The sequence below is a fragment of the Triturus cristatus genome, chromosome 5_2, assembly GCF_964204655.1.
Source record: "Triturus cristatus chromosome 5_2, aTriCri1.1, whole genome shotgun sequence".
NCBI classification, from domain to species: domain Eukaryota; kingdom Metazoa; phylum Chordata; class Amphibia; order Caudata; family Salamandridae; genus Triturus; species Triturus cristatus.
In genome coordinates this window covers 554,658,216-554,674,978 of record NC_140588.1, presented here as the reverse complement: position 1 = coordinate 554,674,978, position 16,763 = coordinate 554,658,216, and the positions used below count along the sequence as shown (strand labels likewise).

At 33.8% G+C, this 16,763-nt stretch overlaps 9 non-coding genes across 9 annotated transcripts; 5 read left to right on the top strand and 4 right to left on the bottom strand.

The window, feature by feature from the left end:
• Positions 1–1,603: 1,603 nt before the first annotated feature.
• On the top strand, positions 1,604–1,675 carry TRNAQ-CUG (transfer RNA glutamine (anticodon CUG)). Its single transcript has one exon. It is a non-coding gene; the product is annotated as a tRNA-Gln (tRNA).
• Positions 1,676–2,500: 825 nt separating this feature from the next.
• TRNAQ-UUG (transfer RNA glutamine (anticodon UUG)) lies at positions 2,501–2,572 on the bottom strand. Its single transcript has one exon. It is a non-coding gene; the product is annotated as a tRNA-Gln (tRNA).
• A 4,058-nt stretch (positions 2,573–6,630) lies between these two features.
• TRNAQ-CUG (transfer RNA glutamine (anticodon CUG)) lies at positions 6,631–6,702 on the top strand. The gene has a single exon. It is a non-coding gene; the product is annotated as a tRNA-Gln (tRNA).
• A 3,335-nt stretch (positions 6,703–10,037) lies between these two features.
• TRNAQ-UUG (transfer RNA glutamine (anticodon UUG)) lies at positions 10,038–10,109 on the bottom strand. Its single transcript has one exon. It is a non-coding gene; the product is annotated as a tRNA-Gln (tRNA).
• A 1,548-nt stretch (positions 10,110–11,657) lies between these two features.
• TRNAQ-CUG (transfer RNA glutamine (anticodon CUG)) lies at positions 11,658–11,729 on the top strand. The gene has a single exon. It is a non-coding gene; the product is annotated as a tRNA-Gln (tRNA).
• An 825-nt stretch (positions 11,730–12,554) lies between these two features.
• Positions 12,555–12,626, bottom strand: TRNAQ-UUG (transfer RNA glutamine (anticodon UUG)). Its single transcript has one exon. It is a non-coding gene; the product is annotated as a tRNA-Gln (tRNA).
• A 1,548-nt stretch (positions 12,627–14,174) lies between these two features.
• On the top strand, positions 14,175–14,246 carry TRNAQ-CUG (transfer RNA glutamine (anticodon CUG)). The gene has a single exon. It is a non-coding gene; the product is annotated as a tRNA-Gln (tRNA).
• An 825-nt stretch (positions 14,247–15,071) lies between these two features.
• On the bottom strand, positions 15,072–15,143 carry TRNAQ-UUG (transfer RNA glutamine (anticodon UUG)). The gene has a single exon. It is a non-coding gene; the product is annotated as a tRNA-Gln (tRNA).
• A 1,548-nt stretch (positions 15,144–16,691) lies between these two features.
• On the top strand, positions 16,692–16,763 carry TRNAQ-CUG (transfer RNA glutamine (anticodon CUG)). Its single transcript has one exon. It is a non-coding gene; the product is annotated as a tRNA-Gln (tRNA).

The window sequence follows — 16,763 nt, the reverse complement described above, 5'->3', positions numbered from 1 at the left end:
GAACTCGGATCATTGGATTCAAAGTCCAAAGTGCTAACCATTACACCATGGAACCTCCCATGTGAAAGGAGTGCAAACTGCTGCAGCAATGTGGAAATGTCAAAGTTTTTAATATTCTACTGTCAAAGAGAAACTGAATTGGATTGCTTTCCTATTCTGGTAAACTTTTGCATATTGAACTATGTTGGGGAAGGATGTTGCCCAAAAGACTCAAATAACGTTATAACTCTGTTGAACAGTGGTTTTTATGTGAGATAATATTTTTCAATGAAAGATAAGTTGCCCCCTGAGGCAAATCTCTTCTGTCAAAATGGAAAGCTCACCCTGGTACGGGAGGGTGGATGGTGTCGTGGTTAGCACTCTGGACTCTGAAAACAGGGATCTGAGTACAAATTTCAGTGGGACTTATCTGAACATTACAATTTTCTTTTCCATTCAGTTCTTAGAAGTTTTATTTGGAACAACATCACATTTACTTATAAACATGTAAAAATCAACCTGTACATATGTATCTCTGTATATATAGCTATATGTCTCTGTATATTTATAGGAACATATAAACATATAGATTATAAAAATAAACATAATTAGTGGAGGTGAAAATCATGAACAGTTGTTGCCTCTCAGCATTTGAAACATGAGTTTCTACTTCTTTCTCTTTTATATGTCCTGAAATTGAGATAGTCACTTTTTACTCATTATTGATCCAACAATACAGTTGATGTATACAAAGCATATCATATGATTTGTGAATGAAGTTCAAAAATGAGAATTTGATCAGTACCTGTCATGCCTCCGACCAAAAGCTTATATTTTACGATTGGAGATCAACTGTTGTAAATCAGCATGAAAAACATTTTCTTTTCACGATTTCCATACTAATATAAAACAACATTTTTACTAGCTGAATGAGATCATCATTTGGGTTCCTCTATGTTTGATTGAAGGAAACTTCTCATTCAAAATGTGCTATTTTCGCCTTATCAATAGCGGGAAAGCTTAAAAAAGTGATGCTGTGAATCACCCGTCTGAAATGCGTTTGAGAAAATCAGGATATGATTTTATAATGGCTAACTACTTTGTGAAGAAATTTGATGTCAAAGTATTGTAAAGTTTGTATTGATGTAACTTGTTCAAGCTGATGGACATTTTGAAAGCATTCAATAATTGACTCTTTCAACCTACTGGTGTTGGATTTGAGCTATCAATGAACAAAGATGAAGAAATGGAAAAGGTCAAGAGTAATAAAAAAAGTCCCTCCAAGGTTTCAAATCGGATCATTGGATGCAAAGTCCAAATTGCCAACCATTGCTCTATCGAGCCACCCATGCAGGAGACAGAGACATTGCTTCAGTAGTCTCGAAATGTAGACTGTTTTATTATGCTACAGGCAAAGATGAACATTGTGATATAACTTTTATATTCAGATAAACATTTGAATATTTAACACTTTTATAGAGAATACAGCTGAAAAGAATCAAATCACATTAAATCTCTATCCACTATGACCATTCAAATGAGATATCTTTTTATCAATATAAGAGAAGGACATCACTGATGCGCTCTCTTTTGTCTCAATGGAAAAGGCACTCTTGTGTGACAGGGTTCCATGGTGTAATGGTTAGCACTCTGGACTCTGAATCCAGCGATCCGAGTTCAAATCTCGGTGGGACCTACTACAATTATGAGATTCACTGTGTAACTCATTTTTTAGAATTTGGTCTAGAAAAAACCTAATATCAATGTTTTATACTGATGCGTATGAACGCATAAGTATGTATAGATGCATACATAGCTTTATCCATCTAGATAGCTGTTAGACAATATGAACATATCAATTATTCATAAACATAAATATTGAAGCTGAACCTAGAAACTGTTCTTTCACATCCACATTGTAAACATGAGTTTATTTTCCTTTCTCATCTATATGGCCAGTAATGAGATAGTTCATTTTTGCTGATTTCTTAGCTGACAACATGCTGGACTTACACAGTGCATTTCATTGTGAATTTCTTTGAAAGTGAATTTCAGATTCACACCTTTGACATGTCTTTCAAAAGATTCAACTTTATTGGTTGTGGATTTACTGTTGAAAATCAGTGTGTAAAATCTTTGTACGTCTGAATTTCAAGATTATTATTCAAACTGCACATCTTCGGTCCCCGTAATACAAAGTTTGAGTCCTCAAGTTTTGTTTTAATGAATGCTTTGCAATTAAAAAGTTCCTTGTTCCCCTTATCAATAACAGTAAGATTTTAAAAAGTAATGTCGTGCATCAAGCCCCTGTGATGAGTTTGAGAAACCAGAGTGAGTTTGTAAAATCTCTCATTATTTTGAGCCATTTAGTTTCCAGGTATTGTAAAAATTCTATTATTTGCTCACATCTAGTAAACTTTTAGAGTATAATCAATAAATTAATTTTTCACCCTACCGGTATTAGATATGTGATATTAATGAATACACTTGAAAGAAAATGATTTGGTCAAGAGTCATAAAATGGTCCCACCGAGATTTGAACTCGGATCATTGGATTCAAAGTCCAAAGTGCTAACCATTACACCATGGAACCTCCCATGTGAAAGGAGTGCAAACTGCTGCAGCAATGTGGAAATGTCAAAGTTTTTAATATTCTACTGTCAAAGAGAAACTGAATTGGATTGCTTTCCTATTCTGGTAAACTTTTGCATATTGAACTATGTTGGGGAAGGATGTTGCCCAAAAGACTCAAATAACGTTATAACTCTGTTGAACAGTGGTTTTTATGTGAGATAATATTTTTCAATGAAAGATAAGTTGCCCCCTGAGGCAAATCTCTTCTGTCAAAATGGAAAGCTCACCCTGGTACGGGAGTGTGGATGGTGTCGTGGTTAGCACTCTGGACTCTGAAAACAGGGATCTGAGTACAAATTTCAGTGGGACTTATCTGAACATTACAATTTTCTTTTCCATTCAGTTCTTAGAAGTTTTATTTGGAACAACATCACATTTACTTATAAACATGTAAAAATCAACCTGTACATATGTATCTCTGTATATATAGCTATATGTCTCTGTATATTTATAGGAACATATAAACATATAGATTATAAAAATAAATATAATTAGTGGAGGTGAAAATCATGAACAGTTGTTGCCTCTCAGCATTTGAAACATGAGTTTCTACTTCTTTCTCTTTTATATGTCCTGAAATTGAGATAGTCACTTTTTACTCATTATTGATCCAACAATACAGTTGATGTATACAAAGCAAATCATATGATTTGTGAATGAAGTTCAAAAATGAGAATTTGATCAGTACCTGTCATGCATCCGACCAAAAGCTTATATTTTACGATTGGAGATCAACTGTTGTAAATCAGCATGAAAAACATTTTCTTTTCACGATTTCCATACTAATATAAAACAACATTTTTACTAGCTGAATGAGATCATCATTTGGGTTCCTCTATGTTTGATTGAAGAAAACTTCTCATTCAAAATGTGCTATTTTCGCCTTATCAATAGCGGGAAAGCTTAAAAAAGTGATGCTGTGAATCACCCGTCTGAAATGCGTTTGAGAAAATCAGGATATGATTTTATAATGGCTAACTACTTTGTGAAGAAATTTGATGTCAAAGTATTGTAAAGTTTGTATTGATGTAACTTGTTCAAGCTGATGGACATTTTGAAAGCATTCAATAATTGACTCTTTCAATCTACTGGTGTTGGATTTGAGCTATCAATGAACAAAGATGAAGAAATGGAAAAGCTCAAGAGTAATAAAAAAAGTCCCTCCAAGGTTTCAAATCGGATCATTGGATGCAAAGTCCAAATTGCCAACCATTGCTCTATCGAGCCACCCATGCAGGAGACAGAGACATTGCTTCAGTAGTCTGGAAATGTAGACTGTTTTATTATGCTACAGGCAAAGATGAACATTGTGATATAACTTTTATATTCAGATAAACATTTGAATATTTAACACTTTTATAGAGAATATAGCTGAAAAGAATCAAATCACATTAAATCTCTATCCACTATGACCATTCAAATGAGATATCTTTTTATCAATATAAGAGAAGGACATCACTGATGCGCTCTCTTTTGTCTCAATGGAAAAGGCACTCTTGTGTGAGAGGGTTCCATGGTGTAATGGTTAGCACTCTGAATCCAGCGATCCGAGTTCAAATCTCAGTGGGACCTACTACAATTATGAGATTCACTGTTTAACTCATTTTTTAGAATTTGGTCTAGAAAAAACCTAATATCAATGTTTTATACTGATGCGTATGAACGCATAAGTATGTATAGATGCATACATAGCTTTATCCATCTAGATAGCTGTTAGACAATATGAACATATCAATTATTCATAAACATAAATATTGAAGCTGAACCTAGAAACTGTTCTTTCACATCCACATTGTAAACATGAGTTTATTTTCCTTTCTCATCTATATGGCCAGTAATGAGATAGTTCATTTTTGCTGATTTCTTAGCTGACAACATGCTGGACTTACACAGTGCATTTCATTGTGAATTTCTTTGAAAGTGAATTTCAGATTCACACCTTTGACATGTGTTTCAAAAGATTCAACTTTATTGGTTGTGGATTTACTGTTGAAAATCAGTGTGTAAAATCTTTGTACGTCTGAATTTCAAGATTATTATTCAAACTGCACATCTTCGGTCCCCGTAATACAAAGTTTGACTCCTCAAGTTTTGTTTTAATGAATGCTTTGCAATTAAAAAGTTCCTTGTTCCCCTTATCAATAACAGTAAGATTTTAAAAAGTAATGTCGTGCATCAGGCCCCTGTGATGAGTTTGAGAAACCAGAGTGAGTTTGTAAAATCTCTCATTATTTTGAGCCATTTAGTTTCCAGGTATTGTAAAAATTCTATTATTTGCTCACATCTAGTAAACTTTTAGAGTATAATCAATAAATTAATTTTTCACCCTACCGGTATTAGATATGTGATATTAATGAATACACTTGAAAGAAAATGATTTGGTCAAGAGTCATAAAATGGTCCCACGGAGATTTGAACTCGGATCATTGGATTCAAAGTCCAAAGTGCTAACCATTACACCATGGAACCTCCCATGTGAAAGGAGTGCAAACTGCTGCAGCAATGTGGAAATGTCAAAGTTTTTAATATTCTACTGTCAAAGAGAAACTGAATTGGATTGCTTTCCTATTCTGGTAAACTTTTGCATATTGAACTATGTTGGGGAAGGATGTTGCCCAAAAGACTCAAATAACGTTATAACTCTGTTGAACAGTGGTTTTTATGTGAGATAATATTTTTCAATGAAAGATAAGTTGCCCCCTGAGGCAAATCTCTTCTGTCAAAATGGAAAGCTCACCCTGGTACGGGAGGGTGGATGGTGTCGTGGTTAGCACTCTGGACTCTGAAAACAGGGATCTGAGTACAAATTTCAGTGGGACTTATCTGAACATTACAATTTTCTTTTCCATTCAGTTCTTAGAAGTTTTATTTGGAACAACATCACATTTACTTATAAACATGTAAAAATCAACCTGTACATATGTATCTCTGTATATATAGCTATATGTCTCTGTATATTTATAGGAACATATAAACATATAGATTATAAAAATAAACATAATTAGTGGAGGTGAAAATCATGAACAGTTGTTGCCTCTCAGCATTTGAAACATGAGTTTCTACTTCTTTCTCTTCTATATGTCCTGAAATTGAGATAGTCACTTTTTACTCATTATTGATCCAACAATACAGTTGATGTATACAAAGCATATCATATGATTTGTGAATGAAGTTCAAAAATGAGAATTTGATCAGTACCTGTCATGCCTCCGACCAAAAGCTTATATTTTACGATTGGAGATCAACTGTTGTAAATCAGCATGAAAAACATTTTCTTTTCACGATTTCCATACTAATATAAAACAACATTTTTACTAGCTGAATGAGATCATCATTTGGGTTCCTCTATGTTTGATTGAAGGAAACTTCTCATTCAAAATGTGCTATTTTCGCCTTATCAATAGCGGGAAAGCTTAAAAAAGTGATGCTGTGAATCACCCGTCTGAAATGCGTTTGAGAAAATCAGGATATGATTTTATAATGGCTAACTACTTTGTGAAGAAATTTGATGTCAAAGTATTGTAAAGTTTGTATTGATGTAACTTGTTCAAGCTGATGGACATTTTGAAAGCATTCAATAATTGACTCTTTCAACCTACTGGTGTTGGATTTGAGCTATCAATGAACAAAGATGAAGAAATGGAAAAGGTCAAGAGTAATAAAAAAAGTCCCTCCAAGGTTTCAAATCGGATCATTGGATGCAAAGTCCAAATTGCCAACCATTGCTCTATCGAGCCACCCATGCAGGAGACAGAGACATTGCTTCAGTAGTCTGGAAATGTAGACTGTTTTATTATGCTACAGGCAAAGATGAACATTGTGATATAACTTTTATATTCAGATAAACATTTGAATATTTAACACTTTTATAGAGAATACAGCTGAAAAGAATCAAATCACATTAAATCTCTATCCACTATGACCATTCAAATGAGATATCTTTTTATCAATATAAGAGAAGGACATCACTGATGCGCTCTCTTTTGTCTCAATGGAAAAGGCACTCTTGTGTGACAGGGTTCCATGGTGTAATGGTTAGCACTCTGGACTCTGAATCCAGCGATCCGAGTTCAAATCTCGGTGGGACCTACTACAATTATGAGATTCACTGTGTAACTCATTTTTTAGAATTTGGTCTAGAAAAAACCTAATATCAATGTTTTATACTGATGCGTATGAACGCATAAGTATGTATAGATGCATACATAGCTTTATCCATCTAGATAGCTGTTAGACAATATGAACATATCAATTATTCATAAACATAAATATTGAAGCTGAACCTAGAAACTGTTCTTTCACATCCACATTGTAAACATGAGTTTATTTTCCTTTCTCATCTATATGGCCAGTAATGAGATAGTTCATTTTTGCTGATTTCTTAGCTGACAACATGCTGGACTTACACAGTGCATTTCATTGTGAATTTCTTTGAAAGTGAATTTCAGATTCACACCTTTGACATGTCTTTCAAAAGATTCAACTTTATTGGTTGTGGATTTACTGTTGAAAATCAGTGTGTAAAATCTTTGTACGTCTGAATTTCAAGATTATTATTCAAACTGCACATCTTCGGTCCCCGTAATACAAAGTTTGACTCCTCAAGTTTTGTTTTAATGAATGCTTTGCAATTAAAAAGTTCCTTGTTCCCCTTATCAATAACAGTAAGATTTTAAAAAGTAATGTCGTGCATCAAGCCCCTGTGATGAGTTTGAGAAACCAGAGTGAGTTTGTAAAATCTCTCATTATTTTGAGCCATTTAGTTTCCAGGTATTGAAAAAATTCTATTATTTGCTCACATCTAGTAAACTTTTAGAGTATAATCAATAAATTAATTTTTCACCCTACCGGTATTAGATATGTGAAATTAATGAATACACTTGAAAGAAAATGATTTGGTCAAGAGTCATAAAATGGTCCCACCGAGATTTGAACTCGGATCATTGGATTCAAAGTCCAAAGTGCTAACCATTAAACCATGGAACCTCCCATGTGAAAGGAGTGCAAACTGCTGCAGCAATGTGGAAATGTCAAAGTTTTTAATATTCTACTGTCAAAGAGAAACTGAATTGGATTGCTTTCCTAGTCTGGTAAACTTTTGCATATTGAACTATGTTGGGGAAGGATGTTGCCCAAAAGACTCAAATAACGTTATAACTCTGTTGAACAGTGGTTTTTATGTGAGATAATATTTTTCAATGAAAGATAAGTTGCCCCCTGAGGCAAATCTCTTCTGTCAAAATGGAAAGCTCACCCTGGTACGGGAGTGTGGATGGTGTCGTGGTTAGCACTCTGGACTCTGAAAACAGGGATCTGAGTACAAATTTCAGTGGGACTTATCTGAACATTACAATTTTCTTTTCCATTCAGTTCTTAGAAGTTTTATTTGGAACAACATCACATTTACTTATAAACATGTAAAAATCAACCTGTACATATGTATCTCTGTATATATAGCTATATGTCTCTGTATATTTATAGGAACATATAAACATATAGATTATAAAAATAAATATAATTAGTGGAGGTGAAAATCATGAACAGTTGTTGCCTCTCAGCATTTGAAACATGAGTTTCTACTTCTTTCTCTTTTATATGTCCTGAAATTGAGATAGTCACTTTTTACTCATTATTGATCCAACAATACAGTTGATGTATACAAAGCAAATCATATGATTTGTGAATGAAGTTCAAAAATGAGAATTTGATCAGTACCTGTCATGCATCCGACCAAAAGCTTATATTTTACGATTGGAGATCAACTGTTGTAAATCAGCATGAAAAACATTTTCTTTTCACGATTTCCATACTAATATAAAACAACATTTTTACTAGCTAAATGAGATCATCATTTGGGTTCCTCTATGTTTGATTGAAGAAAACTTCTCATTCAAAATGTGCTATTTTCGCCTTATCAATAGCGGGAAAGCTTAAAAAAGTGATGCTGTGAATCACCCGTCTGAAATGCGTTTGAGAAAATCAGGATATGATTTTATAATGGCTAACTACTTTGTGAAGAAATTTGATGTCAAAGTATTGTAAAGTTTGTATTGATGTAACTTGTTCAAGCTGATGGACATTTTGAAAGCATTCAATAATTGACTCTTTCAATCTACTGGTGTTGGATTTGAGCTATCAATGAACAAAGATGAAGAAATGGAAAAGCTCAAGAGTAATAAAAAAAGTCCCTCCAAGGTTTCAAATCGGATCATTGGATGCAAAGTCCAAATTGCCAACCATTGCTCTATCGAGCCACCCATGCAGGAGACAGAGACATTGCTTCAGTAGTCTGGAAATGTAGACTGTTTTATTATGCTACAGGCAAAGATGAACATTGTGATATAACTTTTATATTCAGATAAACATTTGAATATTTAACACTTTTATAGAGAATATAGCTGAAAAGAATCAAATCACATTAAATCTCTATCCACTATGACCATTCAAATGAGATATCTTTTTATCAATATAAGAGAAGGACATCACTGATGCGCTCTCTTTTGTCTCAATGGAAAAGGCACTCTTGTGTGAGAGGGTTCCATGGTGTAATGGTTAGCACTCTGAATCCAGCGATCCGAGTTCAAATCTCAGTGGGACCTACTACAATTATGAGATTCACTGTTTAACTCATTTTTTAGAATTTGGTCTAGAAAAAACCTAATATCAATGTTTTATACTGATGCGTATGAACGCATAAGTATGTATAGATGCATACATAGCTTTATCCATCTAGATAGCTGTTAGACAATATGAACATATCAATTATTCATAAACATAAATATTGAAGCTGAACCTAGAAACTGTTCTTTCACATCCACATTGTAAACATGAGTTTATTTTCCTTTCTCATCTATATGGCCAGTAATGAGATAGTTCATTTTTGCTGATTTCTTAGCTGACAACATGCTGGACTTACACAGTGCATTTAATTGTGAATTTCTTTGAAAGTGAATTTCAGATTCACACCTTTGACATGTGTTTCAAAAGATTCAACTTTATTGGTTGTGGATTTACTGTTGAAAATCAGTGTGTAAAATCTTTGTACGTCTGAATTTCAAGATTATTATTCAAACTGCACATCTTCGGTCCCCGTAATACAAAGTTTGACTCCTCAAGTTTTGTTTTAATGAATGTTTTGCAATTAAAAAGTTCCTTGTTCCCCTTATCAATAACAGTAAGATTTTAAAAAGTAATGTCGTGCATCAGGCCCCTGTGATGAGTTTGAGAAACCAGAGTGAGTTTGTAAAATCTCTCATTATTTTGAGCCATTTAGTTTCCAGGTATTGTAAAAATTCTATTATTTGCTCACATCTAGTAAACTTTTAGAGTATAATCAATAAATTAATTTTTCACCCTACCGGTATTAGATATGTGATATTAATGAATACACTTGAAAGAAAATGATTTGGTCAAGAGTCATAAAATGGTCCCACCGAGATTTGAACTCGGATCATTGGATTCAAAGTCCAAAGTGCTAACCATTACACCATGGAACCTCCCATGTGAAAGGAGTGCAAACTGCTGCAGCAATGTGGAAATGTCAAAGTTTTTAATATTCTACTGTCAAAGAGAAACTGAATTGGATTGCTTTCCTATTCTGGTAAACTTTTGCATATTGAACTATGTTGGGGAAGGATGTTGCCCAAAAGACTCAAATAACGTTATAACTCTGTTGAACAGTGGTTTTTATGTGAGATAATATTTTTCAATGAAAGATAAGTTGCCCCCTGAGGCAAATCTCTTCTGTCAAAATGGAAAGCTCACCCTGGTACGGGAGGGTGGATGGTGTCGTGGTTAGCACTCTGGACTCTGAAAACAGGGATCTGAGTACAAATTTCAGTGGGACTTATCTGAACATTACAATTTTCTTTTCCATTCAGTTCTTAGAAGTTTTATTTGGAACAACATCACATTTACTTATAAACATGTAAAAATCAACCTGTACATATGTATCTCTGTATATATAGCTATATGTCTCTGTATATTTATAGGAACATATAAACATATAGATTATAAAAATAAATATAATTAGTGGAGGTGAAAATCATGAACAGTTGTTGCCTCTCAGCATTTGAAACATGAGTTTCTACTTCTTTCTCTTTTATATGTCCTGAAATTGAGATAGTCACTTTTTACTCATTATTGATCCAACAATACAGTTGATGTATACAAAGCATATCATATGATTTGTGAATGAAGTTCAAAAATGAGAATTTGATCAGTACCTGTCATGCCTCCGACCAAAAGCTTATATTTTACGATTGGAGATCAACTGTTGTAAATCAGCATGAAAAACATTTTCTTTTCACGATTTCCATACTAATATAAAACAACATTTTTACTAGCTGAATGAGATCATCATTTGGGTTCCTCTATGTTTGATTGAAGGAAACTTCTCATTCAAAATGTGCTATTTTCGCCTTATCAATAGCGGGAAAGCTTAAAAAAGTGATGCTGTGAATCACCCGTCTGAAATGCGTTTGAGAAAATCAGGATATGATTTTATAATGGCTAACTACTTTGTGAAGAAATTTGATGTCAAAGTATTGTAAAGTTTGTATTGATGTAACTTGTTCAAGCTGATGGACATTTTGAAAGCATTCAATAATTGACTCTTTCAACCTACTGGTGTTGGATTTGAGCTATCAATGAACAAAGATGAAGAAATGGAAAAGGTCAAGAGTAATAAAAAAAGTCCCTCCAAGGTTTCAAATCGGATCATTGGATGCAAAGTCCAAATTGCCAACCATTGCTCTATCGAGCCACCCATGCAGGAGACAGAGACATTGCTTCAGTAGTCTCGAAATGTAGACTGTTTTATTATGCTACAGGCAAAGATGAACATTGTGATATAACTTTTATATTCAGATAAACATTTGAATATTTAACACTTTTATAGAGAATACAGCTGAAAAGAATCAAATCACATTAAATCTCTATCCACTATGACCATTCAAATGAGATATCTTTTTATCAATATAAGAGAAGGACATCACTGATGCGCTCTCTTTTGTCTCAATGGAAAAGGCACTCTTGTGTGACAGGGTTCCATGGTGTAATGGTTAGCACTCTGGACTCTGAATCCAGCGATCCGAGTTCAAATCTCGGTGGGACCTACTACAATTATGAGATTCACTGTGTAACTCATTTTTTAGAATTTGGTCTAGAAAAAACCTAATATCAATGTTTTATACTGATGCGTATGAACGCATAAGTATGTATAGATGCATACATAGCTTTATCCATCTAGATAGCTGTTAGACAATATGAACATATCAATTATTCATAAACATAAATATTGAAGCTGAACCTAGAAACTGTTCTTTCACATCCACATTGTAAACATGAGTTTATTTTCCTTTCTCATCTATATGGCCAGTAATGAGATAGTTCATTTTTGCTGATTTCTTAGCTGACAACATGCTGGACTTACACAGTGCATTTAATTGTGAATTTCTTTGAAAGTGAATTTCAGATTCACACCTTTGACATGTGTTTCAAAAGATTCAACTGTATTGGTTGTGGATTTACTGTTGAAAATCAGTGTGTAAAATCTTTGTACGTCTGAATTTCAAGATTATTATTCAAACTGCACATCTTCGGTCCCCGTAATACAAAGTTTGACTCCTCAAGTTTTGTTTTAATGAATGCTTTGCAATTAAAAAGTTCCTTGTTCCCCTTATCAATAACAGTAAGATTTTAAAAAGTAATGTCGTGCATCAGGCCCCTGTGATGAGTTTGAGAAACCAGAGTGAGTTTGTAAAATCTCTCATTATTTTGAGCCATTTAGTTTCCAGGTATTGTAAAAATTCTATTATTTGCTCACATCTAGTAAACTTTTAGAGTATAATCAATAAATTAATTTTTCACCCTACCGGTATTAGATATGTGATATTAATGAATACACTTGAAAGAAAATGATTTGGTCAAGAGTCATAAAATGGTCCCACCGAGATTTGAACTCGGATCATTGGATTCAAAGTCCAAAGTGCTAACCATTACACCATGGAACCTCCCATGTGAAAGGAGTGCAAACTGCTGCAGCAATGTGGAAATGTCAAAGTTTTTAATATTCTACTGTCAAAGAGAAACTGAATTGGATTGCTTTCCTATTCTGGTAAACTTTTGCATATTGAACTATGTTGGGGAAGGATGTTGCCCAAAAGACTCAAATAACGTTATAACTCTGTTGAACAGTGGTTTTTATGTGAGATAATATTTTTCAATGAAAGATAAGTTGCCCCCTGAGGCAAATCTCTTCTGTCAAAATGGAAAGCTCACCCTGGTACGGGAGGGTGGATGGTGTCGTGGTTAGCACTCTGGACTCTGAAAACAGGGATCTGAGTACAAATTTCAGTGGGACTTATCTGAACATTACAATTTTCTTTTCCATTCAGTTCTTAGAAGTTTTATTTGGAACAACATCACATTTACTTATAAACATGTAAAAATCAACCTGTACATATGTATCTCTGTATATATAGCTATATGTCTCTGTATATTTATAGGAACATATAAACATATAGATTATAAAAATAAATATAATTAGTGGAGGTGAAAATCATGAACAGTTGTTGCCTCTCAGCATTTGAAACATGAGTTTCTACTTCTTTCTCTTTTATATGTCCTGAAATTGAGATAGTCACTTTTTACTCATTATTGATCCAACAATACAGTTGATGTATACAAAGCATATCATATGATTTGTGAATGAAGTTCAAAAATGAGAATTTGATCAGTACCTGTCATGCCTCCGACCAAAAGCTTATATTTTACGATTGGAGATCAACTGTTGTAAATCAGCATGAAAAACATTTTCTTTTCACGATTTCCATACTAATATAAAACAACATTTTTACTAGCTGAATGAGATCATCATTTGGGTTCCTCTATGTTTGATTGAAGGAAACTTCTCATTCAAAATGTGCTATTTTCGCCTTATCAATAGCGGGAAAGCTTAAAAAAGTGATGCTGTGAATCACCCGTCTGAAATGCGTTTGAGAAAATCAGGATATGATTTTATAATGGCTAACTACTTTGTGAAGAAATTTGATGTCAAAGTATTGTAAAGTTTGTATTGATGTAACTTGTTCAAGCTGATGGACATTTTGAAAGCATTCAATAATTGACTCTTTCAACCTACTGGTGTTGGATTTGAGCTATCAATGAACAAAGATGAAGAAATGGAAAAGGTCAAGAGTAATAAAAAAAGTCCCTCCAAGGTTTCAAATCGGATCATTGGATGCAAAGTCCAAATTGCCAACCATTGCTCTATCGAGCCACCCATGCAGGAGACAGAGACATTGCTTCAGTAGTCTCGAAATGTAGACTGTTTTATTATGCTACAGGCAAAGATGAACATTGTGATATAACTTTTATATTCAGATAAACATTTGAATATTTAACACTTTTATAGAGAATACAGCTGAAAAGAATCAAATCACATTAAATCTCTATCCACTATGACCATTCAAATGAGATATCTTTTTATCAATATAAGAGAAGGACATCACTGATGCGCTCTCTTTTGTCTCAATGGAAAAGGCACTCTTGTGTGACAGGGTTCCATGGTGTAATGGTTAGCACTCTGGACTCTGAATCCAGCGATCCGAGTTCAAATCTCGGTGGGACCTACTACAATTATGAGATTCACTGTGTAACTCATTTTTTAGAATTTGGTCTAGAAAAAACCTAATATCAATGTTTTATACTGATGCGTATGAACGCATAAGTATGTATAGATGCATACATAGCTTTATCCATCTAGATAGCTGTTAGACAATATGAACATATCAATTATTCATAAACATAAATATTGAAGCTGAACCTAGAAACTGTTCTTTCACATCCACATTGTAAACATGAGTTTATTTTCCTTTCTCATCTATATGGCCAGTAATGAGATAGTTCATTTTTGCTGATTTCTTAGCTGACAACATGCTGGACTTACACAGTGCATTTAATTGTGAATTTCTTTGAAAGTGAATTTCAGATTCACACCTTTGACATGTGTTTCAAAAGATTCAACTGTATTGGTTGTGGATTTACTGTTGAAAATCAGTGTGTAAAATCTTTGTACGTCTGAATTTCAAGATTATTATTCAAACTGCACATCTTCGGTCCCCGTAATACAAAGTTTGACTCCTCAAGTTTTGTTTTAATGAATGCTTTGCAATTAAAAAGTTCCTTGTTCCCCTTATCAATAACAGTAAGATTTTAAAAAGTAATGTCGTGCATCAGGCCCCTGTGATGAGTTTGAGAAACCAGAGTGAGTTTGTAAAATCTCTCATTATTTTGAGCCATTTAGTTTCCAGGTATTGTAAAAATTCTATTATTTGCTCACATCTAGTAAACTTTTAGAGTATAATCAATAAATTAATTTTTCACCCTACCGGTATTAGATATGTGATATTAATGAATACACTTGAAAGAAAATGATTTGGTCAAGAGTCATAAAATGGTCCCACCGAGATTTGAACTCGGATCATTGGATTCAAAGTCCAAAGTGCTAACCATTACACCATGGAACCTCCCATGTGAAAGGAGTGCAAACTGCTGCAGCAATGTGGAAATGTCAAAGTTTTTAATATTCTACTGTCAAAGAGAAACTGAATTGGATTGCTTTCCTATTCTGGTAAACTTTTGCATATTGAACTATGTTGGGGAAGGATGTTGCCCAAAAGACTCAAATAACGTTATAACTCTGTTGAACAGTGGTTTTTATGTGAGATAATATTTTTCAATGAAAGATAAGTTGCCCCCTGAGGCAAATCTCTTCTGTCAAAATGGAAAGCTCACCCTGGTACGGGAGGGTGGATGGTGTCGTGGTTAGCACTCTGGACTCTGAAAACAGGGATCTGAGTACAAATTTCAGTGGGACTTATCTGAACATTACAATTTTCTTTTCCATTCAGTTCTTAGAAGTTTTATTTGGAACAACATCACATTTACTTATAAACATGTAAAAATCAACCTGTACATATGTATCTCTGTATATATAGCTATATGTCTCTGTATATTTATAGGAACATATAAACATATAGATTATAAAAATAAATATAATTAGTGGAGGTGAAAATCATGAACAGTTGTTGCCTCTCAGCATTTGAAACATGAGTTTCTACTTCTTTCTCTTTTATATGTCCTGAAATTGAGATAGTCACTTTTTACTCATTATTGATCCAACAATACAGTTGATGTATACAAAGCATATCATATGATTTGTGAATGAAGTTCAAAAATGAGAATTTGATCAGTACCTGTCATGCCTCCGACCAAAAGCTTATATTTTACGATTGGAGATCAACTGTTGTAAATCAGCATGAAAAACATTTTCTTTTCACGATTTCCATACTAATATAAAACAACATTTTTACTAGCTGAATGAGATCATCATTTGGGTTCCTCTATGTTTGATTGAAGGAAACTTCTCATTCAAAATGTGCTATTTTCGCCTTATCAATAGCGGGAAAGCTTAAAAAAGTGATGCTGTGAATCACCCGTCTGAAATGCGTTTGAGAAAATCAGGATATGATTTTATAATGGCTAACTACTTTGTGAAGAAATTTGATGTCAAAGTATTGTAAAGTTTGTATTGATGTAACTTGTTCAAGCTGATGGACATTTTGAAAGCATTCAATAATTGACTCTTTCAACCTACTGGTGTTGGATTTGAGCTATCAATGAACAAAGATGAAGAAATGGAAAAGGTCAAGAGTAATAAAAAAAGTCCCTCCAAGGTTTCAAATCGGATCATTGGATGCAAAGTCCAAATTGCCAACCATTGCTCTATCGAGCCACCCATGCAGGAGACAGAGACATTGCTTCAGTAGTCTCGAAATGTAGACTGTTTTATTATGCTACAGGCAAAGATGAACATTGTGATATAACTTTTATATTCAGATAAACATTTGAATATTTAACACTTTTATAGAGAATACAGCTGAAAAGAATCAAATCACATTAAATCTCTATCCACTATGACCATTCAAATGAGATATCTTTTTATCAATATAAGAGAAGGACATCACTGATGCGCTCTCTTTTGTCTCAATGGAAAAGGCACTCTTGTGTGACAGGGTTCCATGGTGTAATGGTTAGCACTCTGGACTCTGAATCCAGCGATCCGAGTTCAAATCTCGGTGGGACCT